The sequence below is a fragment of the Monomorium pharaonis genome, chromosome 9, assembly GCF_013373865.1.
Source record: "Monomorium pharaonis isolate MP-MQ-018 chromosome 9, ASM1337386v2, whole genome shotgun sequence".
Lineage (NCBI taxonomy): Eukaryota > Metazoa > Arthropoda > Insecta > Hymenoptera > Formicidae > Monomorium > Monomorium pharaonis.
This window is the reverse complement of record NC_050475.1, coordinates 18997477-19024203: the sequence shown is the minus strand read 5'-3', so window position 1 is coordinate 19024203 and position 26727 is coordinate 18997477. Positions and strand designations below refer to the sequence as shown.

Here is a 26727-nt window from a genome sequence, read left to right as displayed (position 1 = left end):
CCTCCTTCTCGCGCGCCGCCGCAATAAAATTTCCACGTAGCCTACTTTGGATTCTGCATACCGCGAGGTAGGAGACGAAGGGAAGAGGAACATGTTACTATGGAAAAATTGCGAGAACGATAAAACGAGCACCCTATTCCAATGCTGTCTCCTCTCCTGAACCGCCCCCTAATTTCCTACAGGAATCCCAGCGAAGTTTATGACACCAACCGATCGTCGATGGCTCTATCGATTTTGCCGGTAGCCCTTTAACGCGGGTTATTGCCCTCCTATTTTATCTCGGTAGCCTCAGTTGCCTTAAGTAAGCTCGTTATCTTAGAGCACGATAGCAAGGTACTTAAAGTACTTTTCGTCAAAAGGCTTTTAATAATTTATTCCGGGGGAAATAATATTCTTCCACTAAGTATAAATTTTACTGCTTTGAGCGACGTGACTCCGGTCCATTAGCAATAATTAAATTTTGATGGTTTTACTTTCGAGAAAGATGACGGTTTTAAATAATTAAGAAAAATGAAATATATCGCAATCACATCGAACGATATTTACGATATATTTAAGTTACACTCTAGACAATGAGATATATAATTTATATAAATTGAAAGAATAAATTGCAGAAATTTGTGCATTGTTAATTACAAATTTAAAACAAATTAAAACGGAAATTATTAAAAGTTTATCTATGGTGTGCCATTTGAGGCTAGTATTTTTTACTCGCATTTTAGATTTTATTTAAAAATAATGCATTTTTTACATTTATTATTCGGATACTTAATATATTCTTGATAAAAATAATGAATACTTTACAATTTGTTTTACAATATAGCTAGATTTTAATCTCGACTTGTCTTCAATCGAAGAAGAAGTTATTGCTTGTTAATTTCTTTTACAAAGATCAACATACATACATCAATATACATGAAATATATAATGGACACGATGTTCATTGGAATTGGGTTGAAAGGGGTTGAATCACCCTTTTAGCATCAGCCGATCGAACAGAATCGTGGATGTATTAACAATAGATGCGTAATGTAATAGTCAATGCTCATGAATATGAAAATTTCTCGCCGCTGGCCATTTTGATTAACAATCGCGACAGGACAAGTTTCGGCATTACGACTGCGCGATACAATGCCGGCATGAGCGATAGTATTCGGTTCACGCAAACTCACTGTGAATCGCGGGACGAATAATTTGTCCGCGATCGATCAATCGAATGCAACGGTGATTCTTGAATATCACAGGAGACTCATAGTCATAATTCTATGTCGTATTATCGAACGCGTACATACGGGATCAAACGGTACAGATCACTCTCAGGGGTGTGATACTTGCAAAATAAATATCACGCGAATAACGTAGAATGCCAATAAATCGGTACAGTACACGTAAAGTAAAGAAAATTAAAGTTATAAATCTATTTTTTTAAACTTTTTTTCAACTTTTTACATACGAATAAATGATTATCTTTTTCTTTCTTTGGTTTATTTTAAAATACTAAAAAAAAATCATAATTTGTGATATTATAGTTTTATTAAGATTCTGCACACGTATTTATTCGGTAAAATTAGATTTGTATACAAATTTTTTATTTGTTTTTTAGAAATGCACGCTTATCACAAGCGATTATCATAAATTTGTCATTACCACTGAGGAAAGGGGTATTATTGACGAATGCTTTCGAGAAAAACGGGAAACAAAGTATTACGCACAAAAAACTGACGAATGTACCGGTTATGTCATGATATAAGCTCGATCTTTTGGTTCCGCACACGCGTATATTCAAAAGTAAGAAGACTGGAAGGTAGGTGTTACCTAACGGATGCAACTGAGCCGGTTTGTTGTCTCGTGCGTTCGCCTCTTTCTTCAGAGAAGCATAATGTATCATTTCGAAATTGCACATAAGCGTTTTTCTGTTACGACGTTGATCCGAAGTTCATGGTACGAATTACGTAAATTAATCTTCGTGAAATCATGAAACGAGTTCATCGTTCGTTTTATCGCTCACTTAGTCGTGAAAAGATATGATTAATAACGACGTAAGAGTAAATTTTTTATAGTATTTTAGTAAAAATATTTGTATATTATTAATAACAAAAAAATATATAGTAAAAATTTTTTTTTTTAAATAGTAATTATCTAAATTAACTTTCGAATGTGTAAGTATTGTCTTATGTCATCATTTGGTGCTACGGTAAATGATATCTAGATCTGAGAAAAGCTGAAATATTTCTACGTTTTAGAAACACTTTAGAAGAACGAGTTGGCTCTTACGCCAAATAAGAAATTCTTTATTCTGGTGTAAAGTCGAATACGAAAAATACGATATATAGCATATATACAATGTTACACGAGAAAACGATTGTCAGATCAAACGTGGAACAAAACGCGCAGTCTTCTTGGTGCAACGAATATTTTTGATTTATACGAATATTCGTTGGAAATGCGGTTGCATTGTGCAGTAAATGTGCAGTGCGAATGTAGTCGAAACTTCAGAAACTCAGTATCAATATGAATTCACGTCATCATCATCATCATCAAATAGAATATTTATAAGTCTAGTAGAATGTTGCAACTTCTGTTGAAGAATCGTTCAATCTGCTACAGTGCTATCTGCTATAGTAGATGTAGAAAGATAGATATAAAAGTTATGAAACGCAGAAGTTGCAGGACTTGTTTTTATAAATAAAACCAAAAATATCCTATGCGAGATTCTGCAAGATACCGCGAAACATAATTCGAAATTATTATATCTTTAAAGATCTTAAATATTGAGCTCGTCGTATGAATTTCCGGTTTAACTACGGCATAAATTATATAATAATAGTGTCTCCTATATGCGGATATAATTTATATACTAATTACTGAAACAAGAATCGCTTTTCGGGTGAGCCTCGATTATTATGTAAATTATAGTCAGCTATAGAAATGTTTCGGATTAGCATACATTGCGCAATATACATTTTATCCAGTTCTGACGTAGCGATTAGGATGCGCGCCTTTTACGAAAATTCGGTCGCTTTACGAGAAACACGCTACTTATGCAGCGATCGAAGTCGACGCGTGTCGAAACGATGTGATCTTATACTTTCGCCGAGCACGAGCACACGCTGCCGGGCTATCAGCCAAAACTTGCTCGCCCATATTTCGTGGACGTAATCAGTAATGTTACTTAACATATCCTCTCTTTTTCTTTTATCTTACATATTGAGTTTCCCACAAATGTAACATGTCTCCTTTGCTGATCTTCCTTCTCTTTTTCTCCTCTCTCTCTCTCTCTGTCTTCCCTTACGTCACATTTAATATATATCGACATATATTGTAAAAATTTGTCAATTCACAGTCAAATTACTTCCGATAACAAAATTATTTACGGTGTGTTAATTGTTTTCTTACTTCCTAAATTATTGAATTTATAACTCAAAATTGTTTCATAACTTAAACAGCATGTATGAATTACACTTATGATACAGGACGCTTAATTTTTGAAAATTTTAAATATTTTTATTTAATTTTATTGTAGCTCATTAAGAATATAGATAATATTTCATGGTAAATTTTTTTTATTATAAAAACAAATCCCTTAGAACTATTTTTAATTTACAAGATGATATTGCCCTTATCATAGACCGTATTTTTTATTTTGATAATAACTATTTTTGAACTTGATCACTAAAATATCTACCGTATTTTGGTACGTGAAATCGCGGTATCGAGTACAGCGCTCGCGGCTTTTGTACTGTTGCAGTTTGATCTCGTTACTTCGGACAATTCAGAAACCATTGGTTGCACCCGGTTGCAACGGGTTACAAAAAAAGAGCCCGCCATTTGAAATCCACGGGGTTTATTGTCCTAGATATACGCTCGCGCAATGTGTGTGTGTGTGTGTTTGTATTCAAACCAGCATTCGCGATTTTCGTGAAAAAAAGCACAATGAAGGCGCACGTCCACTTTCCGATGTAAAATCGCAAAATGCATATAATAGTGATGAAAATGAAGGCTATATCGAAAATGTTTATAAACGCGAGATCGAAATCGCGAATGCATGCAAATGTATGCAAACGGAAAATATAAATTATATTGACGTTACATAAAAGTTTCATAAATGATTTCACGTAAATGATTTCAATGGATCATTATATATATAAGATATATATATATATATATAGAGAGAGAGAGAGAGAGAGGATTTTGAAATATGCCGGCACACTAAAGATCCCAGAAACAATGAACGTAATAGGAAACAGGGAATAATTTTCGTCAGGCCATTAGTGTCGTTTCGTATCTCGTCAACCGTGGCCGATGTCATCTCGCTTGTCACGAGCCAACGTCTGCTCGTTCAGCTTCCTTCGGCAACTTCGGCCGGCACGTTTCTCTCAGCGCTTCGCGAAATTATAATGCGCTACGTGAACACCGTGGTGCATCGTGTCGTCGCATTGTCTGTTGGTGACGATTGCACGTCCGTGAAACGGCGGAAAAGTCCGCCGGGATGCAAGACGGCCTGCAGCTAACCTCCCGCTGTGTGACAATGTCGCGTGACACGAAAGCCAGTTGCACAGATTGCCAGGGACATGAAACCTCCACCGTCTCGTTCGCGTCGCCTTTCCCCGTCGACATGAAACGAGACGAGTCGAACGAACCGGAAAGATCGGTCCGGCCGGTGTCGAGTTTTGTCGCGACCACTTGCGCATCCGACACGGACGGTTAGTGTTTGAGAGAGAGAAAGAGGCACATTAATCTTAGAACTGTTAGAATTGGATCTGTGAGAGCCATGTGCTAACGTTGCTTTGAAAACTAAACTAAATGAAACAGTGTTTCATCCTTAGCACTTTCTCTGGTATTTGAGGAAGCAAATATAAAAAGATTGACAAAACTACTGGGATTAGGTTACATATCTCGGATTCTTAGAGAAACGAATTATATAATAGTCCATCGAATTTTAATTAAAATTAAATCGAAGAAACAAATTTTTGTTTGTATTGCATTTTATTATATTGTATTCTTTATATTATATTTTTTTATGAAAGAGAGTCAGTATTTTCGTGGAATATTGTAAACTGTTATTTTCTAGTCTTTTAAACGATTATTAGTTTATTCGTTATCTTTTTTGAATGAAATTTGTTCGATGTTTTCAATTTCCTTATTTATTTAAAATTTAAACATTTTTACATTTTAAAGCGCTACTTGTAATAATTTTGGGGACGTTTAAATTGTACCGTTTTATACAGAAGGAGATTATGAAACGCCTAGCGAAGAAATGATCCTTTCGAAACGGAGCGGCACTAGAATCCACGGAGCACAAGAATCGCTTTGCGTTTACCTCAAGGAGAAAAGCGCTTCCTTAAGCAAACGTACTGCGTTCAATGAGAACTTATCCGCGATAAAGGGAGAAATTATTTCTGATCTGCCGCACGAACTCATGGGAAACAGGAAAATTACGTACATCTGTGATAGTCTTATTTTCATGTCTAAAAATTTGGCACAGTCGAAATCCCTGCCAATCCTGAAGAGCGAAATCCCGCGCGTCGTTTCCACGGATTTTACAGCCGCCGACGTCCCGCTAATGTCCGCGTCATCGTCATCCCGCAAGAGGAAAATGTCTATGATTATGAAGAAGATGGCGCCGCTTATATCTCCTTATCCTTCGACGGTCTCGTTAACGACCGGCGCGACGGCCAATTTTCGTGGTCGACGACACGAGACGAGACGACTCACGTCGAGAACAATGCTACCGGTACTTTGCGTACGTTTATGAGCGTCAATGAATCGAGTAACTTTAGTCTTTTTTACAATGAAGTTTAAAGTCCAAGTAGTCGTATAAAGAATGATTTAGCTACTTGTATAATCGTTTATTTTTATTATTTGGTGAAATTTTTTTTTGCCTAATGTTTAGAGTATCTAGACTAATCTCATAAGGATAAATATGATATAAAGGGTTATAGAGGAAAAAGAAAAATAAATCGATCATCCTTCCCCGCGATTATGATAAACTTCATTCTCTATAGGATACGATGATTAATGACGAGAGGTCGGCGACACTTCATGAAACGAAAAATAAACGTCAGGCAATGAATTGGGATCCACGACGAGACGCAATTCCGACATTCGCCAATGACGAGGGTGCTGCCAATGTGACAAACGACGACGACGACCTCGTTGACGTCGCTAGGAATTCACACCCGTCCATCAAGTCGGTCTACTTCCCGCCGAATCTTTCGGAATCTCTCGTCCCACCGTACGACTTCGGCAAATCTAAGAGACACCAACCAAGAGTGTCCACTGACGTGGAGGCACTGCTGAAAATAGATCACGAATTGGGTCCGCTTCGGTGTCGATATAGCGAGGTTATCGGGAAGGCTCGGGCGTTGAGTCTCAGCGGCTTCGACCTTGACATCTCCTGTCGTCTGAATCGGCCAGTCACTTTCGACCAATTCATGTTGTCGCCGAGCGCATCTAATTATTTACCTGATCGCAACCAGACGTATCTGCGTAGCGGAGCCGTGATCAACTCCGGCATCGAGAATCGATCCGCTCTCGTCGATAAGACCACGTCGTCTTCGACTTTCTCCGTGGTCGGTAAACCAACTCCAAGAGGCTCTCGTACCAGCCGGTTAAACGAGAACGGTCTGAGTTGTCGGCAGGAGGCGTTAAGTTTCACCGTTCGCGATGCCTCTCGTAAACTTCAGAACTTCGATGGTCCTCGGTCTTTCAGCTCGGTTAGAAATAGCGCGCCTTACTTCCCGGCAACCAATAGCTATACGTTTCACGGGAAAAATGTTCTAAATGACCGCTTTCGTAACGGATGCGTTTCCAATAGCAATTTTCAACCCTACCCCGAGTCCAAAGCGGTAATAGAGAGAGCTACGTCTGCATTGGGCGATTGGCTCGCTCACGAGACGATCAATACAAATCCTTCTTCTGTCCTTAACAGAACGGAGTACGATTCGCATCGATATCTCAGTAAGACCGTGGAAGATTCGCGGATGTCTACCAACAATTCTCTCGAGATCCTAAGGCGGAAGTCTTCGGTGTCCATTGTGATCGATAACAATTGGTTCACCCTGGACAAAGAAACAGCAAACGACGGACATTCCGAGATTCCCTCCGGCAATCGAAATTCGACGGTTGTCGAAACGGAATTTGCCAGTTGCGGTAGCAATTACCGCAAAAGCATTCTGCCCGGAGCTGAACATGTCGCCAAAGACGACCGAGTCTCCTCGCCACTCGTATTAGAATCGATCGATTCCGGTGCACCAGGCCCTGATTGTGGAATACTGCGGACAGTATCCGCGTCAACTTCTCAGATTCGTGTCATCAACGTGAATACGGAGTTTCGCACCACTGTCGAAAAGCGTTACACCAGCAGAGCCGTCAGTCCTATTCAGTATCCATGTTTGACGAACCCTTCGACGTCCCCGAGTAACGTCTTACTCGCCAAGATATCCAGCATTTTCGTGCAACAAGTGCGCGCCGATTCTTCGGGAGAAGTGGCGAAGATCGAGTCTCCTACGAAGACACGTTCTATCGACGCCAATAAACGAGATGCGTTCGCAGATGCAGCGAGCAAGCGCGATTTTTCCGCTCAGAAAGTTGACTCTCGATTGGCTACGGAAAATCCGTCGAGGCCTTTTGAATTTGAGAACGATGAGGCGGATTTGACGACGACGGGATTCAGAAGAGCGCAATATCTTTGTTTACCGAGGGCGAAAGAGAAGCTCATGATCGTTCCTATCGTTCTCACCGACGGAATATCAAAACCGCTGAGAACATCGGACGTGGATTTCACGATTCCGAAATATCCTATTAAGGTCGTACCAAAATTGAACTGTAAGACCGCGCCGTTCGACCCGATGAAATTTCATGCGACGTCATTGTCATCGATTAGAGATAACGAAAGATATCGAAGAAATGTCGCGGACACGTTGTATTCAACCGAACGGGTCGTCGATGAAAAGCGTCGGAGAGCTGCTAATAGGACTTCCGTTTCTCACGTCAATCGTCATCTCTGCGCAGAGAAGGATTATCCTCCTTCTTCGACGAGCATCGGCGGACACCCGAAGCGACCGACTCGAGTTACGACTTCGAATGCGAGAGTCGCACGAAAGGCGCGAGAATATCGGGAATTCGACAGAAATCCGAAAGTCACCAGAACGATACCCGGTATGAGGAGCACGCCGGAAGACTTCCTTTGTGAGACGTGACTTCGTGACCCGCGCGGCGCACGGGTGCGCTTAAACGTGCGTTTCGAGAAAGCGCCACTTTAGCGAAGACGCGATAAGCTCATCTCGAGAATTCCTACAGCAGCCGAAGCTCCTCAAGCGAAGTAAGTTCTCGCGGGAGTTAAGTACTTTCCAGAGAAACGACGGGAAGTTTAAATTTGACTCGGGCAACGAACTGTTCATGGGACAGAATTTTCGCGTCATGATTTGTGTGTATGTATGTGTACGAGATCGCCGTACGGGAGTTTCGCGAGAATCGTTCAAGTTGGACACGTCGTAACATCGAATAGCAAATGGTCTGGGGGTAGGGAATTCCGCAAGGGTATATATTTACTTCTTTGAATTTTACGATGTTGCAGACCTGCAATATGTCGCAAGTACGACCAAAAACCGTTTGAGACGCGTAAACTTGCAAGACAGAAAACAAGTTCCGAAATTATCGTTGTCGAAGAAGAACGTTTTATACGAGTTTACTGAACATAAGGAAAAGTTCGAGATTGACCAATTCTCTGTGTCTTAGGAAACAAATGACAGGGGTCGCCGGGTAGGGGATGATCGACGGGGATGAGGCAAAATCCGTCGCCGGTTTTTTCGCTGGTGGCCTAGACGCTTTCTGCATGTATATACTACGGGCAGGTATATACTACTTTATCTCTCACGCTTTAAGGTGCAAGACGCGCTGTACATACTGCTGTTACAAGTCCAAGCAGCGAACGATTAGCAAATATACGTTAGCGGTAAACTCTTACATTTTGATAATTGCGTTATATCGTTACTATATTGAGAACGACCGTATTATTGCGGAAAAGTTTTGTGGAAGTGTAAATATTTGATAAAAAATTTTTTTGCGAAATATACAAGCAGGAAAAGCGACGATGTCGTTAAAGTTTCTTTGAGAACGGGCGATATTTAATTCTTTTTATCGATATTTAACTTGATATTCTCGGTTACTCAAGTGCAAGCCGCGGGATGATTGTAGCGCAACATTGCCGTACTAATCGTACGTAAATACGTTTCATCTTCAAGCCTTTATGCGCGGTTTGGCGCTAAAACGGATCTGGTTATCTCCGCGGTGTCAGTGACGCGCGACTAAGTGTGTGATAAGTGACAGGACGTCACGAACGAAATTGCTGCGGCGTGCATTTTGTGCTTTGGAAACCGGTTTTTGCGCCTGCGAGATCCTCTTCATGCACATTTTGCCGTGAATGTTGGGCCGTTTATTACCGATAAATGATTTCTGATACTCTTCATACGATTCGCCATGCTCACGCATGTAAATTTCAAGGATGAGACCGATTAATGATTAGGTAAAAAGAAAAATGAACAATCTTTTCGCTCTTTCAGAAGAAAATAATTTTAAAAAACTTTTGATATTTTGAAAATGCAATTCAAAATTAAAATTAGCAAGTAAGAGTATCCGCATGGTATTTTGTGTTTGCATATATAATACTTAAGTTAAATAATAATATCTTTGTTAGAGCTGCAATTTGAGCCATCTTCAGTAAATAATCTTTTAATTACGCTCTTAGATAAAAGTAGAATTAATTGGATGTTGCACAATAATTAAAAAAAAGAAATTACTATTGTGCGAGATGTACCTTTACATTTCTGCCTGACTTAAATTTTCTAATTAATAGAAGTTGCAGCTGGTTCTTAAGCTTCGTTTCTCGACGTACATATTTGAAGAACGAGAATGTTTTCGGGAAAAGCGTTGCGTCCGCCGGTAATTAACGGAAATACATGCTCTACAAAGTTACCCGTGCAAATTAGGATGCAAGTTCTGACTGTTCAGAAATACTTCCTTCTACCGTTCGTCGTGCTGTCTCGTTGACTCACACAGTCTTTTTCTTTTATTTCTGCTTTCGGTCCTGCTATCTATTTATCTTGCTCAGCGTGGTGCCACGATCGCGTTTCATTTTCTTCCTTGATCGAAGAAATTTCTTTTTGTATTATTCGAGCACTTCACCGACGAGCGATACACGCTCGCTGTTTACCTCACGTTTTACACGATAAAAGCTACTTATCCTGAGAGTCTGTCGACTTTTTATCGAATTGCACAACGAAGGTTATCAATAATTATATTTTTTTGGTTTTTGTATACATTTTTATCGCAGTATTCGTCGCGGTCCAAGTCTGCATTTTTTACAACGTTGTTCTGCGTTCCCTTATTGTTATTTTATGTTATTTTACGATACATTAATAATAATAGCATAATAATAGTAATTTTATAAAACAAATATCACAAATAATGCATCGCTAATATATTATTCTCGGCGTTGTCCATTTCGCATTCCATAAACACTGAATTCAATTTGCTAATATTAATATCACTCGTTATTTTCATCACCGTATCGTTTTCTCTATGCTTGCTAGCCGCTTTTATTGTGATACGCAGTGAAATAACTGTTAGTAAATGTGTCATAATATTACACGAAGATAGTATGTTACCGTCTCTGCAACACAGTTTATAGTATTCTGTTGCTTGTACTGTCACTTAAAATCACAAGACAAGTGTTATTTTGACAGATCATTGAACCTAGATGTTATAACGACTAACTGGCGCGGTATCTAGCTCGATGCACGCACATTTTTACGATAATTTACGATAATAAGCGCGTCGTTGGCAATCTTCCAACAGCCTGCCCTCGAGCACATAGTTCATTGAGATGCCAAGAGGTCACTATCGACATTTTACCATCTGTTACCTTTTGCATTAAACCAACTCGCGAATGTTTTAACATGTTTCGTGACCGGTTCGATTAATATCAATAGAATAGCTCAATTTTTTTCTCTTTTTCAGAACTATGATTAGAGATAACTCTCTCTCTCGCTCTCTCTCTCTCTCTCTCTCTCTCTCTCTCTCTCTCTCTCTCTCTCTCTCTCTCTCTCTTTCTCATTAACTTTTCTTTGTAAATTATTTGTTATGAATAATGAAAAATAAGTGTAATTTTAATTTTTATAGAGATAATATTTTAAAAAGGATTATATTTATTCCTCTACAGTTTTGTTTAAGGATATTTAATATAACTGACTCGATTATTCTATACTTTTATATTTTCTTTATACTTTTTTATCATGTACAGCAAAATATTATGATTTTCTCGTTGAAATGGATGTTGGAATTCGCGTCTGCAAACGTCGTCGAGTATCCAACACTCTTCATGTCAAAATATTCACATACTTTACTAACCAAAACGTCGTCAGAAAGATGTATGAAATTTTCTGCGGAAATGTTCATTTTCTCGCGCATGACTTGATCAAGTTTCTGGCTCGAACTTATCTCAGCATTATCAAATGCAATTTGCAATGTTTTTAGAGAGACATGTACTACATTTTTTTAAATTCAGGATGCGATATATATTGAATAATCTAGATGCGATATATGTTGAACAGTTGCTTTTAAAAATAACAACAAAATCACATGAATATGTTAAAAAAGATTTTTTAGTCGCACCTTATTAAAAATATTGTTGAATTAATATTATTTTCATAGATAATACAAATAAGTATACTACTAGCATATTTTTAACAAGTTATACTATACCTCCGTGAACGTATAAATTAAGGGAAAAAGAAGCGATTACTGAAAATTTCTTTTTTGATGGATCAATAATTTGTTCATTATTCTAATAAAGTTGTAAAGTTTCGACAGGAACTGAAGTGGTTTCGAGATTATGCGAAAAGTAAGGCTGATTTTTCATCGTACGTAAACTAACAAAGTTCTCTGCGAATCTGTCGTCAAAACTTTTCCATCGAAGTGATTTGGTCATAAAAATCCTGATTTCTCATCTATCTTCCACGTATTTATAAGGACATGAAAAGTTTTATTCTTGCGTTTAAAAAAGTTTAGAAAAGAGAGTATAAGATTTAACATTTATTTTTTATATAATAAATTTTATAATAAATAACATTTTTCCAAGTTTTATTTATTAATTGTGATAATTGATAATTGAAATATGATCAATAATTATTGATCAAATATGTGTTAAAACGAAAATATTATAGGACTTTATATGCAACATAATTGCCTATTTTTATTTAGAGATAGCTTTTTGGAAACATCAGTACATTTAATATTAAAAAAAACTGTTATCAATACATTTAATAAAACTGAAGAACACTTTCATAAAAGAAAGACAAAGTTTAAAATAATATTTTTATATAGTAATTTTCACACACAAAACGAGAATTTATTTTTATGGCCAGCCCGCATTGTCCGAAAAGAAATACACGACATGTCAAAAACATGTTTGATTGTGTTTTGCGATTGTCATGAAAGTAAATGTGCATTTGCCTCGTACTGCATTCCTGAGATTTCTTGACGTCTTTAAAGCGTAACATGTCGATATTGTAATATCCTCGAGCTTCTGAACAAGAAGCTAGATATGTCGCTGACATAAATGGTGAAATGCAAGTGACATTGGGTTCAATAAGAGTAATGTTGATATTTTGCCGGTGTATATCCCCCAATAACTTTCGGCTAACGTCATAGATTCTAGCGTACAGGATTCAGAAAAACTCCGCCATACTGCTGCAGTTGGCAGCGATTGTTTAAAAGTTTGGCTGGCGTAGATTTTCGCCTCCTAATTTTATTTCAGGGTTAAATATTTCTTCGAAATAGGCGCAAGTAATGCGAACACGTACGTGAAGTTCGTCGAGTTGCTTGTCAGTTTGCTTCGGAGATCGTTATACTCGATATTTACGGAACTCCAAAGCGACAGAACTAGCGCGTCGCCAGGAAAAGCGGATTATTTCAAATCGCTCGGAACACTCTCGTCGCGTGCGTCAATTTTAGTCTCTCGCAGACGTCTTTAGTGACGATCCCAAAATATCTCATCGCGACCGTAGTTAAATAACTCATGCTTAGTTTTACATGTAAATCCTTCTCGTTTTCGCGCTGACGAATATTAATCGTTCCTCGCGTTTCGAGTTCTTTTCAGTCTTTTAATTCGGGACTGATCGAATACGGAAGATAAAGTTTGATCCATACCGCTGCATCGGTTAATAAACGCGCAATGTTGGGGGCTTCCATTTAAATTCGATGGAAACCGTTTAATTACAGACGGATCCTCTGCTCGTTAAAAAAGGAAAATGAACCAGTCAACTGTGTTCTTCATCGACTAAAATCCACGAGGCAGCTACATTGCGTTTTCCCATTTTCAAGTTTTATCTCTGAATCAATTACATAATTGATATGAGAATACATACGACAGATTGGGCGAGCTTTTCCGACACAAAGAGATAAATGCCATCAGACGAATGTTAAATCTTTTTGAAAATTCAGTTTTGTGCAATATGCAACATTATCATTGTTTAATGTCAATTATCATTACAACTTTATTATTAAACAATGATAATGTTGAACAATTTGAATACATTTAAAATGATTATAAAATGAAAATTACTTTTACTTTGCGTTATAATAATTAAAAAGAATTGGGGATTTAATCTGACGATGAATGCAGAGCGGGATCACCGCGCATACCGCCTCAAGCGTGTTTCACGGGATCTTGGTTTTCTCTAATCCACATAAACCCAGCAGCGGTATGCAACCGTATGTGGGAGTCGTCCCGCAACGTTCGTACAATGTTTGAGAGAACAGCGAACACACCAATGAAAGATCGGAGCAATTATCTCCGCTTAATGCTGTTATAATTTATGAAACTTGTAGACCGGTTAAAGTCGTTCCGTGATATTTGCAGATTCTCGATTCCGACGGAAGTCTATATTAGAGAATAGGATTTAAATTACGATATCTTGTAGAATTATTCGCATATACTGAAAACTCATGGATATTATAATAAAAATATGGGCTTTATTGCAGTGGAAGAAAATTTAAATATGTAATATATGTATATATTATATATACATGTAAAGTATTTATTTAAAGAATATACTTACAAAACTATTTGAAGTAAATACTTTGTGTAGTAAATATAAAAAATCAAATAGCATTTAACATTTATATTATACATTTGAAGTAAGATATTTATTTTACGCTTCGATTATGGATAAATAAGCTTTCTCTTTCATTCCTTAATTTCCTTAATTTCCTATTATTTATTTACTTTATTTACTACATAAAATACTTATTTCAAAAAATATTTTTTATAAATATTTTTAAATAAATATTTCTATGTCATGATTTTCTATTGCAACTATTTTTCCCAGTACACACTAGTGCTGTCGCTTTTCTCGGTTTTACTTAATTATTAGGCATGACGACGCCACTCGAAAGAACAATCCTTCATAATTGGCGCAATTAACGTTAGCTCGGGTTTTTAGTTGACAGTCTCTGTTTAAAAGTCCGATCAACTTTTCTCACAGTTCTCGGCGCAAGGTCGCCAGCGTTCTTCGTTGTGAATTCAAAGCTGTCGTCTCGTTAAAAACAACCATCTTCTAAAGTGCTTTGTGCGAAAGAAGTTTAAGTACGTGAAATTGGATAGAAATTAGATCAGAGAAGTTTAGAATTATATTAATTCAATTATTATTAAATTAACAGTTTTCGATAAATATTACAGTTACTCTGTAAATTGAGTCGGAATTTATCGATCAAGCCAATATTCGAAAAGCGCGACACGTAATTATTACATCTTGGGATAAAACTGCGTCGCGAAATGTTACAAGTCATCAGTGAATTTGACGAAGAGGAAAAAAAAACGTACACGCCTCTTGCCACTGTCATATGATTGATTAATTGCGCGATGCAAATATTAGCTCGGCCGAATGATGTTTTACTCGATAACATGGGAATCTCCTCGCGCAGGATAAATTATTGAAATTATTATTATTTTTATTTGGTGCAAGCGAGCTGATCGTATGTGCGATCATTATCACCAAGGCAAACGGATTAATATGTTCGCGCGACATGTAATCCGTCACGACACATTGAATTCTCTCCCGCGAATCAGTAGTATCGATTATTCACGTCTGTCTGTCGAGAATTTATGCGTTTCTAAGGTGCGCGTAACGTCGTGCATTCGATGTAACGTGAACGATAATGGAGGACCAGTGGCATAAATTGGCACACTAAATCTTTCCCGAAACTGATTTGGGTAATTGATTGAATTTGCGTTTAGAAATTTCACGAATTGGAGGCGTCGATAAAGCCTCGTCGAAGAAGTTTGGTTAAAGAAAATTGAATTGCGTTAGCAGATTAAACTTTGCTGAGAAATCTCCTTTCGAAAACGCAAACCAAAAGATCGTTTGCGGCAACATTACTTCGATACTTTTAAGGGTGGAATCACGTACCCGCTTGCTTATGAAAAGAACGGCCGTTTTGGAGAAACTTCCTTAAACATCGAAATCCCATTACTTTGCCCCTTCGGAAAAACGTCGGATAATTTCGAGTAACGTGGAACTTGAGTTTAAGTGGGTAAGGTTCTTGGCATCTGACATTTTTTTCAAAAACACGGAAAAAATGGATAAAATTTCTATAATGTATATAAAATGTAAGAAGAGAGGAGAGAAGGACGGTAAATTATGAGCGCAGATTGTGCTGTTTCTCTATACTTTTTTATTTGAAATCACGTGGCTAATGTGCAAACACTTTGATTTACGCGATATACATATATATTACATCTTATACAATCGTATCCTACGTATAATCGGTAATAAATAATAACGTCGACATAAAATTTGAAATCGTTTCGTGTAATTGCTAAAGCGCGCACTCGGACTACTGCGCGTTTCTTCCTTCGTCGACGGCGTATAAGCTTAAACGCACAACACTTGCCAGATGTTATGAACGCGCTCGATATGTATGTACGCATATGCACGCCTGACATCATATGACAAATTATTCCGTCTTCACATCGGTGTCGTAACTCTGCTCCGGAATCATTACCGGACAAATGCTACGTAGATACGTTGTAGCTTCTCCACGAGGTGACACCGCCGGATAACGAAATAGGCCGCGGATCTGAATGCATAAATAATGTTTTATCGTGAATCACAAGAGGATACTTAATTGTATTTCCATAGATTATAAAATACGACAACATGGTATGATTATTAAGTATCGCATTGCTTTAGACACGTGTTTGTAATTAATCAAATCTGTCTACATGATCGCGTTCTGACGGCAAAAAGAAGAATATTGCACTGATCATCAGATGATAATTAGACGCGTGAAAAAAAATTAATTGCTCGCCTTATCTGATGAATATAAAAGTTGCCATGTATAGATCAGTTGCAATTTTCGACCTTAGACGATTCATTATATTCGTGCGCGCGCGCACACACACACACACATACAAATATATTTTGATCGTTAAAATAAAATTGCGACTGCTCGAACATAAAATCAAATCGAAAAAATGCTAATGCTGCGCTATAGAAACATATTAAACGAGAATTGCGTGACAAGATTTTGAAATTGCTGTGCACTATGAGTGAGGTGACACATTCGAAGGTAAATCGAATTTTTCTTTATCGCAGATCATATCTACATATAATTCTTACAACACGTAGGAATGCTATTTTTATGTTTCCTTTTCGCAAATCGAAATTTTTCGAAATATTAAATAGACGGTTTAATTTAATTAAATGGATTAAATTAATCATTATGCTTTATACAGACATATATACATGCATATGTATATTTCAAGGCATTTTTATCTCGACAGGTATCTAAAATTTATTTTCGATATCACTGTTTAATATGCAAATATTAAGTATTTGCAATTTATTTTGTATAATGTGATGCAAACGAGATAAATAATAAGTGAGATTTTTCTTGTGTGGGCGATATGAGATATAGTAGAATTAGTTGCGGCTACGTGAGAGACGTAATTTGTATTCTTACGCAACACAATACTCGTAGCGTTAATTAGCACGTCGTGTAACGTGCGCCTATTCGTTGTAATGAATAATGTTATCCGGTACAAAAGTACTTTGTTTCATCGACATTACAATGCTGCGCAATTTGACAGACCTTAGGATCGTATGATGGATTTAAACTTGCCACAAGTGAATTCCTGTGTATTTCTAAAATCGATTTCTGTTATTTTAATGATCGGAAAGAAAAACGATTTCCTCTATATACACACTTGAAATCCCCCAAACGAGCCGCTCGTGGACGATTTTCCGCTGAATTGGACAGGAAAGGAAATTTTTTCCATTTCTTTGAACTTCTTGGAGCCCCTGCGATGGCGCTGCGCTTCTGTAACATTATTTTATATAATGAAAATACCGTTTTTACTTCAAAGGAAACGAGTAATTGAAATTCTTAGCGGCGATTTTTATTCCAAAGTATAACAATTATTTTACATCTTGTTTTGAAAATAACAATTAGAGTTATTTAATATTTATATAAATATTAAACAACTTATAAATATTTGATATATAGATAGGATTATTTTCAATTTATGTAATAATTAAAAACAGGATTTTATATACAATATACATACATATATTTTAATATTTGTCATAATTTTAATTAAATACTTGATTTTACAATTTACATGCTACATTCATGCTATATATCACGATTATCTTCGTAAATCTTTTATTATGTAACCATGTATTTTTATCTGTATTTTGAAAATAGTATCTTGTAATTTCATGACTGATAACCGTGACTGTTACAACGAATGCTCAGTAGTCCGGGAATATTCATCGACACAGGTGCGCGATACATTTGGGCTTAGCTTGAACGTGTACATATGAAAAGTACCGATAAGTTACACTTGTGCTGCCCGAGATACAAGAGACAGCGAATTTTTGTCAACACGTTTACGAAAAAAATTGATCGAGAAACAGCTTTACGAAGATTTCCTATTAAAGATACGAAGGCACGTGCCACTGTACGACATTGACATATGCAAAATATATAAAATTTAAAAGGATTGTATGATTTTGAGATTCAAAGATTTGTGATGAGATTGAGAAATGTCTTTTGTTGTAAGACTTAGATTTTATCTTTTATTTTTATTAGATAGCAGGAAGATATAATTAATAGAAGATCAAAATAAAACTATAACTACATATTATAACCACTGTTCTAATCACCTGGCATTTTTGATAATTTACTAATAATAATACTAATGCAATTTTTATTTGAAAAAAAAAAAAAACGTTTACGATTGCATATGCTGTATAAAATAATACGTTATTTATTTAACTTTGAAATACTTGCTTCTTTTCTTTTTTACATAACTATGATTCGAAGTTAATTCAACAAAAGCGAATTGGAGGTAATCCCTAAGTGCAAAGTTAATATATATACATATATGTTAAATTTTTGTTTTATCCTCGATTATCGGTATTTAGATATTTAAATATTTTGTTTCTTTATTAATATTTTTATTGCTGAGTAAGGAGAACCATTCGTCTCTATTTCATACCGACATGTTTTCGGAGTTACGAAGAGACGAAACATTATGAGTTACATTTTCTGCATGATATTCGAATTACGAGTCGTAATTTAAGGATTTATTTGTCGTTAAAGTCCATTACATGATTACGCGTTATCAAAGGAAACTTTCCCAGTTCCGTCTTAACATATCCCGAAACTCCCTGAGCTCCGGCAACGAAGTTTATGACTTATGTGTGCCCATTTCATAAAAGGAGCTTCTGAATAGGCGTATATATAATATAAGATTTTATTCAACACAAGACGCGTTACTTCTATCCCGGTAGCATTCTGACGGGCGTGATTGATCAGAACCAAACAATTTCTTTTTTTTTTATAACAACCTCTAATCCCGTTAATCTTAATATACCGTGATTGAGGAAAAAAATAGCCACCGTCTCGTGATACGTTGTCGGAGATATCGCACTATCATCGACCTCCAGAACTACATGAGGCTTATCGGTGGACAGTAATCGTAAATGCTCTGCACCGTAAAGCGACGTCGTTGGACCCCCGATCGCGAACGCCTTCGTTATCACATTTTGCAATTCGGGCCGACGACACGTCGCGTAGCTTTTGAAACTCTAACGAGCTCCGTCGGGCGCTCGTGGATAACGAGCTGTATTATGTATTAGATCAACCGCTAGACTGCCGTTTTTCTTTCTTCTCTCTTCTCGCCTCGTCCGGAAGAAGAACGAGTTGCGCAATTACCGGAAAGTTAGCGCAGCTGACGACGTGTTCGCGCCGCGAACTTCGTACACACATCTATTACGGTCGGAATTGAGAGTCTCAAAAACGCTTGACTACACCAAAGCTCGTTCCGCGTTTCGACCGCACAACAATCGAGAACCTCGCGTCGAATGAAGTGACTTATCGGGATACCGCAGAAGAGCAGCCGGGAAAAACTATCGTAAGCCGTCAAATTTATTGAACGTGCCGGTTTAATAGAAAACAGCCAGCTCCGATGCCAAGAATAGCAAGATATATCCGTTTCGATAAAAAAAAACCATTATTTCATAAAAATTGTCAAGATCAAACTAAAGTCTACCATTGTTGCGAATTCAATCGTTATTAATGGATTATAAATTTACATTTTTTTAAGGAAAAAGATATATAAAGCTATATGAAGTAAAAACTTTTTCTGTGTATGTGTATTAATATTAAAATGTTGTTGTGCCACAGATAAAGATTTACGTACGAGGAACTTACGAAAATGTTCGAATGTCATCAGTTTGCTTATCTCAGTAAAATAACATATTCATGAAAATGGTTGTCAATCAAATTATAATACACTATCGAGTTTGTGCGCGAAGTTACTTCAATGAAAAAGTTTCGACTTCCATTGGGATTTCGACGCCGGAAGCAAGTTTAGTATTCCGCGAATCCTTCCGGGTGAATTGCTGCGCCCGGGAAAATCCGAGGAGAAGTCTACCGAATTATACAGCGAGATAGAACCATAATCCGTAATCGCGGCGTCTCGCCGTAACGCTTTTTTTCCACACTCTGCGGAAACGAGAGATGCCTCGATACGCTGTATTTTATCTTTCAAAACCTACACGGTTCTCGCATTTCTTTTTCTTTCTTTCTTTTTTTTTATAAAAAAAGATTATTTCCCATTTTCGACGGCACAAATGTCGGTCGGTTAACGTTGTCGTTCAACATCTGGCGCGGCTGTCAAAAGTATCTCGATGAGTAATACCGCGTCGTGAAATTTTACATTCAGCCGAAACCCGAGTCGCCGAGTTGAAAGCCCGAGAGACAGTTAGCTTTTGGTACACCTGGACGAATCGTCGGCGGGGAGGTTTCCGCAGCGGAAGTTCACAACCCGCCCTCCGGGCGGTGGCAGTCCCCCGGTGTCATGGTTCGGAATCCCTCACGCCCGAGAACAAATTTGAACCCTCCGGACCCGAGCGAGCACATCGGCGCTCGTACGTTTCCGCGCGGCGCGGCGGCGGCGGAGGGTCGACCGGACGCCCCCGTCGCTCTTGCGCCGTAAGCTCGGGGTCGGTAGGGCGCGCGGGTAGTTTCGCGTTTCCATCCCACTCACCCCTCCCCCGTGTCAGCCGCCACCACCTTGTGCTCGGTTGTCGTCGACGTCGCGCGTCGCCGCCACCGACGACGGAGGCGGCCGAAGTTGGCACGCGGACTCTTTGTATAATACAAGTACGCGCTCCGGCTGTGCTCGGGCTCCATTCATCGTCGCACGGCCGGCGCGCACTGTCGCGTGCGTGCGTGCGTGCGCGCTGCGTGCATGAGTGCGTGTGTACGTTCGTCGCAAATCGGCTCACGCGCGATTCCCGCCTCTGTCTGACTCTGTCTGTCTTTATCTCCTTTCCCTCTGTCTGACTCTCTCCACCTCCGCCTCTGTGCTCCCGCTCTCTGTTTCTCTCTCTTTCTCTTTCTCTCTCTCTCCCTCTCCCTCTCTCTTTCTCTTTCTGTCTCTGTCGCACTCTCTCGCTTTCCTTCTTGTTCCTGCGTCAGTCGAACGCAAAGTCAGTCGCGTTTCGTGCCGGCTGGTGTGCGCGTCGTATCGCGCGGCTCGGCGCACCCGGGAGGCCACCAGCCAACGCGCAGCACGGACACGAGTGACGCGCGTTTAAACGCGCGACGTCTTATCCTGCTCGAAGGTTGTCGCGCATGTGTGTGTGTGCGTGTGTGCGTGCGTGTGCGTGAGACGCATCGTCGCGAGTGCATCGTCCGGAAACGACGACGGGGCCGCGCTGCTGGTCGCGCGATGCGCGCGTCTGATCGCGACGTCGCGACGACGACGACGACGACGACGACGACAACGACGACAACGACGCATCAACGTCGATGCCTCCTCGATCGGCGCGGCAACGGTCGACGGCGAGTGACGACATGCGATCGTAGCCGTGGACGCGTGCGAGGCGCGCCTCGCCGAAATTCCGACGACTCGTCGACGACGACGACGACGGGACGGCGGCCGACCTTCGCGTCTCCACCTCCTCCACCTTCGCTATCTTCCGGCATTCGCTCGCCGTGGTGATAAGCGGCGGACATTGGCGAAACGAGGATTCCTCGGGAGTCTCTCGTTATCGAGGACATCGACTGCTCACGGCTGCCGACGATTCCGTCGTGGCTCTTCAATTACACAAGAGTACGGCACACTCGCGTGTGCCATTTACGCGCGCGTCTAACAAGTTCCAGAGAGTGAGATCGCGCCGCAAAACGATTCGGTAGACTCGAAGCTGCTTCACGACCGGCGAGGTAAAATTGCATTCTTTCGGAGCGCACCGTCTTACATATTCGATCGTGGGTTCGCGACGGGCCAAGTAGTCCTCTCTTGCTCCGGAAGCGTTCTCGAGGAGAACGAACGGGTACCTAAGTACCGGGGAGTCGAGCCGCCCCGTGGATGTTCGCCAGAATGATATTCTTCCTCGAGGGCGACTGCCGATTAGGCGACTAGATTATGCGGATACTCGTATATAGCGAGTGCTTCAAGTGTTTATCGATGTCAGGTGCATTATTCTAACGGCCTTTCAGCCTCGAATTACGCTCGAGATGACAGAATAATTAAGTCTTTTTTAATTCTTTAGCTAATTTTTGTAATGTAGAGACTACTGATGTGTTCGCTTCTTTTTTTTTTTTTAAGTAAGCAGTAATGTGATAATTATTTAAATCAGCGAACTTTTATGATGATACTGTGTAATTAAGTCAGGATCAATTTTTTGAGCGAATCTCGTGAGAAATCAAATTAATTGTACGAGTCAGAGTGCGTGGCATGAAATCGCATTTTTAACGAGGCTGAAAAAGCTGTATTTTAGTAGAGTGATTTTTAGAAATACAATTTGAATAATTTGAGAGAGAGAAAAATGTTGACTCTCTAATCTCGTCACGTTTTCTCGTCGCGAATGGGGTTTTTGGGATTTTCTCTGAGAATCCGAATTGGTCACTCGATCATGTTATTCGTAATTCTTTTTGCGAGGAGCACGACGACAAGACATTTCTCTTAGTAAATGTATAATACGAAATTTCTCCATTTTATATTTATACTGTCGTACAGACGCACACTTCATCGATCAACGTCGCTTTTACGAAGCGCGGGTTTCGGCTGCAAATTCGGGTGACCAAGTTCGTCGCTGCGGTGGCGCCCGCGAATAAAAAATCCAGACACGTAACAAAAAAAAAAAAAAAAAAAAAACGAAGCGAATTCTCCACTTTCGAAATCAAATAAAGAGCTGCGTTTTATTACCTCTTTGCATGCTTGCGCGCGATCCCCGGGAAAAGTTCGCCACTCTGATCTGAAAAGCAAAAAGTGAAGAGCTCTTCGCATTTTCAATCGTTTATGACTGAGGAGGCTGCGCTATTCGGCTTTAAAAATGTCAAATAGTTCGAGATCGAATCCGCGCCGAAGATCAAAGAATCCGTCGATGAAAGCCACCTACACGTGGCGGTCGGTCTAGGACACACTATATAGTAACGCGCGTGTCGAACGTCCAGAACCGTAGCATTGTGCAGCAGCGACGCTGTGCTGCGCAACGAATGTACTCGTAGCTTACGGCGGGCGAGGCGAGGACGCCTTCGGCTATAAACGCGTTTCATATAGAAATGGATTGACCGTCGTAATTATCTCCGTGTAATTATCTCGAGCAATTGGCTCGCTAAAGGGAGGCTTCTCTGCGCCCCGCGTGAAATGCAATTCGGGGAGGAGGCAATTAGGAGGAGAAAATCTAGACAGAGCTGTAACTACGCGACGACAGTCGCGCGTTCCGATGACAAATGGGAAGAGATTTTTATGAAGTCTCGGTATCGCATACCCGGAGGTAAATGCTGCTTGTGTGCCGCGATGAGGTACTGCGCGTCTCTTCGACTACGCGGCTATTTGTCTTCGTTGAGCGATTCGTTTCTGCTTTTCGTGTACCAACAATGTGTCGGCGCGAACGTGTCAGCCGAGACGAGAACGACGACCATTTCGCGTTGTCGCGTCTTCCGCGAGAGGAAGAGGAAATCTCCTCTCCGGAGGAGTTGAACGAAACAAACATTTATGCCGTTCCTTATTCCCATAGAGGATCGTGATATCTTGACATATACAGAAGCTGCGTGTAAAAATCCGCTTTGCAGTGGGGGTTAGGATTAACGTAAATGTTACAGTTAAGTGTAGCATTTACATCAACTTGTATAGTAGCTTCACTAAGTTATTAAAATTGCATAATATTCGCAAATTGAAAATCAATTTATTGTAAAGTTAAATACACCTTATTCTTTTTTTCTTTTTTTCTCTCTCTCTCTCTCTCTCTCTCTTTTTTGTAAAACATTTTATATAAGGTATCTTTATTATAGTATAAAAAAATATTACTTTATCTTTATTAAAAGTACTTATCTGAAAGAAGTATTATGATTGGACTTTTAATACCGAACTTATCGTACGAAAGTTTGAATATATAATATAATGACTGTGCACGGATTATCGTTAACTTTAATACGATGAACCCATAAGTTTGATATGATTTTTATTTTCGTAGAAACTTATTTTTTCTCATGGTTCCCTCTCCAACAACCGAGGCGATTTCTACCTTCAGAATTGAAAAGCGAATGAGAAAAATGTCATCGAGTTAATTCCTTTCCCGCGAATTCTTTCTGCTTAATTTAATAAATTTTAATTCGATTTTTTGTCTGCATGTATCTTAAGCTATTCTTCGCACACCGCAGTCTATTCTTTGCGAAACTTTCCTCCAAAATTGTGTTGGTGGTAGAGTATATATTAGGGGCATTGTGCAGAGTGACGACGCGCGGAAAAGTTTATGCAATTTTAATGCTATCTACCCATCACCATAAGAATATCGAGGATTCATTGTTACGGGGAAAGTAATTTGCGTGCCAATGGCAGTGGCGATAATTCAGTTTCTTAGAAAAGAAGAAAGATGCTCCGGAAAGTTATAATTATTCGTCATGAAACGAGAGATAATCGTCATCTCGCCGTCAGTTTTCCCGCTGTCACAATGGAACAAGCGTTAAGGTCTATGCTAGATTGATGAGATGGAAGAAAACTCCGTGTTGCAACTAACGTCGACTAATTTTGTAAGAATTTTCCTTCTCGTATCTCGCATCTTGCTAAAAAGGAGCCTTTTTGGAACAGCTCATTATAAAGTAGTAACTTGTATGCATTTCATTTTCATAAGCAGACGCTTACCGCATATATGCAGCGGAGTTTGCAGGTTTTTTTGAATTTTCCTTTGTTGTCTATTTTATTATTAAAGAAATTAAAAGCTGCCTAAACAGCTTATTCCGCAAAAGAACATGATAAATAATTAATGTTTTAATTCTAAAGATCCGCAGTTATCTATAATATTACATAAATTAAAAACCGATTTGTATACAACGGTCTTAATGAGGAAATATTTAAGGTCTTTATTTTATGTACGACATATTTGAGTTAATGAACCTTTATTTGCGAATTATGTGGAATGAATGTATCGCAGAACTCGGTTTTTACGGTAGAGCGTGAAGCTAATTTAATTTGATATTAATTCACGCGTATATGAAATACGATTATAAACAGGGAGGAAAGGGATGGGAATGATCACAACTCTCCCACGAGTAAACAATCTGGAAACTTTGTATAATCGGATCACTGCTCGCTTTTGACGTACAATACGATCGTCATATATTTAACAGAAAATTAATTTCTCTTTTTGTGTGAAAAAATAAATATTACAAGATACGGTTATTTTACGTCGAGAATGTCAAAGAATTTTTATCAAGGTGATAATGTATCTCATTTTTGAAACTCTAGTTGAATCGAACTAATTCAATGCAAATGAGAGAAGGAGACAGAGAGAGAGAGAGAGAGAGAGAGAGAGAGAGAGAGAGAGAAAGAGAGAGATTAGTGTTTTAAATATTATTTAAATATACGAAACTGAATATTAAATTGTAATATACGCATGAAAATAATTTTACATTTGTAGAAATTTATTAATTCAGTGGTTCAAAGAACTTGTAAAATTATGTGAAACATTATTTTATTGTAACTCAGAGTATCATTTGCGTTTGATTTTGAATATTGCGTTAATTAGTATTTGGCTTCCCACTCTTCAGTTATATACATTAACGCTGATTTGGCAACAGATACACGCGTTAATAACAACTTCATAATCATCATGCTGGTATGTTATTGACCATTTATGGTCTAGCTTTGAAATTCGATGACGAAGTTAAGCTGTAACGCGAGTTTGGTAGATTTGTTTTGCTACAAGATTGATATCGCGTGCCTTTCGAGAGAAATTGGATATATCCTTGCTTTGAAACGTGTACTCTACCTCGAATCTCCATGCCAAAGACTGGTATATACATCTTACATCAAACTGTCGTGCGGTCACAGTTATTTGTTGATAGTTGTATGCTAATCAAATGCCCTCTTTAGACAGATAAGATTTATTAAAGTTTAAATGATGTGCATTTTCTTGATTTTCTTCAACGTTATTAGAATTTAAATTAATTAAATCTTTTTTTTTAGTCAATTGTTACAAAAGTAAAATGTTTTTAGGAGTGAAAGTGATATCTATCATCGAGTCTTTGCTTTTGCGAAAGTTATTGCAAGTAAAAATAATGTTAATCATAATTCTAAAACTAGCATAATTTTATTTTATGAGAAAGATAATTAGTTTTCCCGACATTTTTGCCGAAGAGTTTTCTCTTCTTATGAAAAATTTCTTTTTTCTATCAACGAAGGGAACCATTATGACGCGAATAGGTGACAGAGATTTTTCTAGTGAAGCACGGTCGATAAAGGTTGTACGTGATTCAGGTCCGTTTCCGAATTGCATGAAAGCTCGGTGAAAGAGAGAACAAGAAACGTTTTCATCTTGCCTTCAGTAAAAAACCTATCGAACAAATGATTAAGACCTTTGTTGAGGGAACTAACGGGAAGGAAATATTCATTTTTTAATAATAATTTATTGTAATGCATGTCTTACACGAAAAGAGACAAGTAAAAAGGACAATTTCTATTTTCTACAATTAATGTACATAGCTTTTTAACGTTTATTTTTCAACAGTATTTTACTTAGTATTTTAGTTACGTACATATTTCATGGAGAGTTCTATTTATGTTTAAGTTCTGTTTGTCATCTAAGTAAGTTTATGAGCCACTGCTTGTCTTGTATCATTATTACGTCGGTTTGAAAATGTGTCGGA

At 38.6% G+C, this 26727-nt stretch overlaps 1 protein-coding gene across 9 annotated transcripts in view; it reads left to right on the top strand.

The window, feature by feature from the left end:
- The window catches only part of LOC105835059 (cAMP-specific 3',5'-cyclic phosphodiesterase), a 330289-nt gene that overhangs the window by 119143 nt on the left and 184419 nt on the right, over positions 1–26727 (top strand). The window contains exon 1 of one of the 9 annotated variants that reach the window (XM_036292365.1): positions 17595–21801. The exons of the other annotated variants lie outside the window; for them this stretch is intronic. The gene's annotated coding sequence lies outside the window, so the exon portion shown is untranslated. Of the gene's footprint in view, positions 1–17594; positions 21802–26727 lie in introns of those variants that run through there. 9 annotated transcript variants of the gene reach the window in all.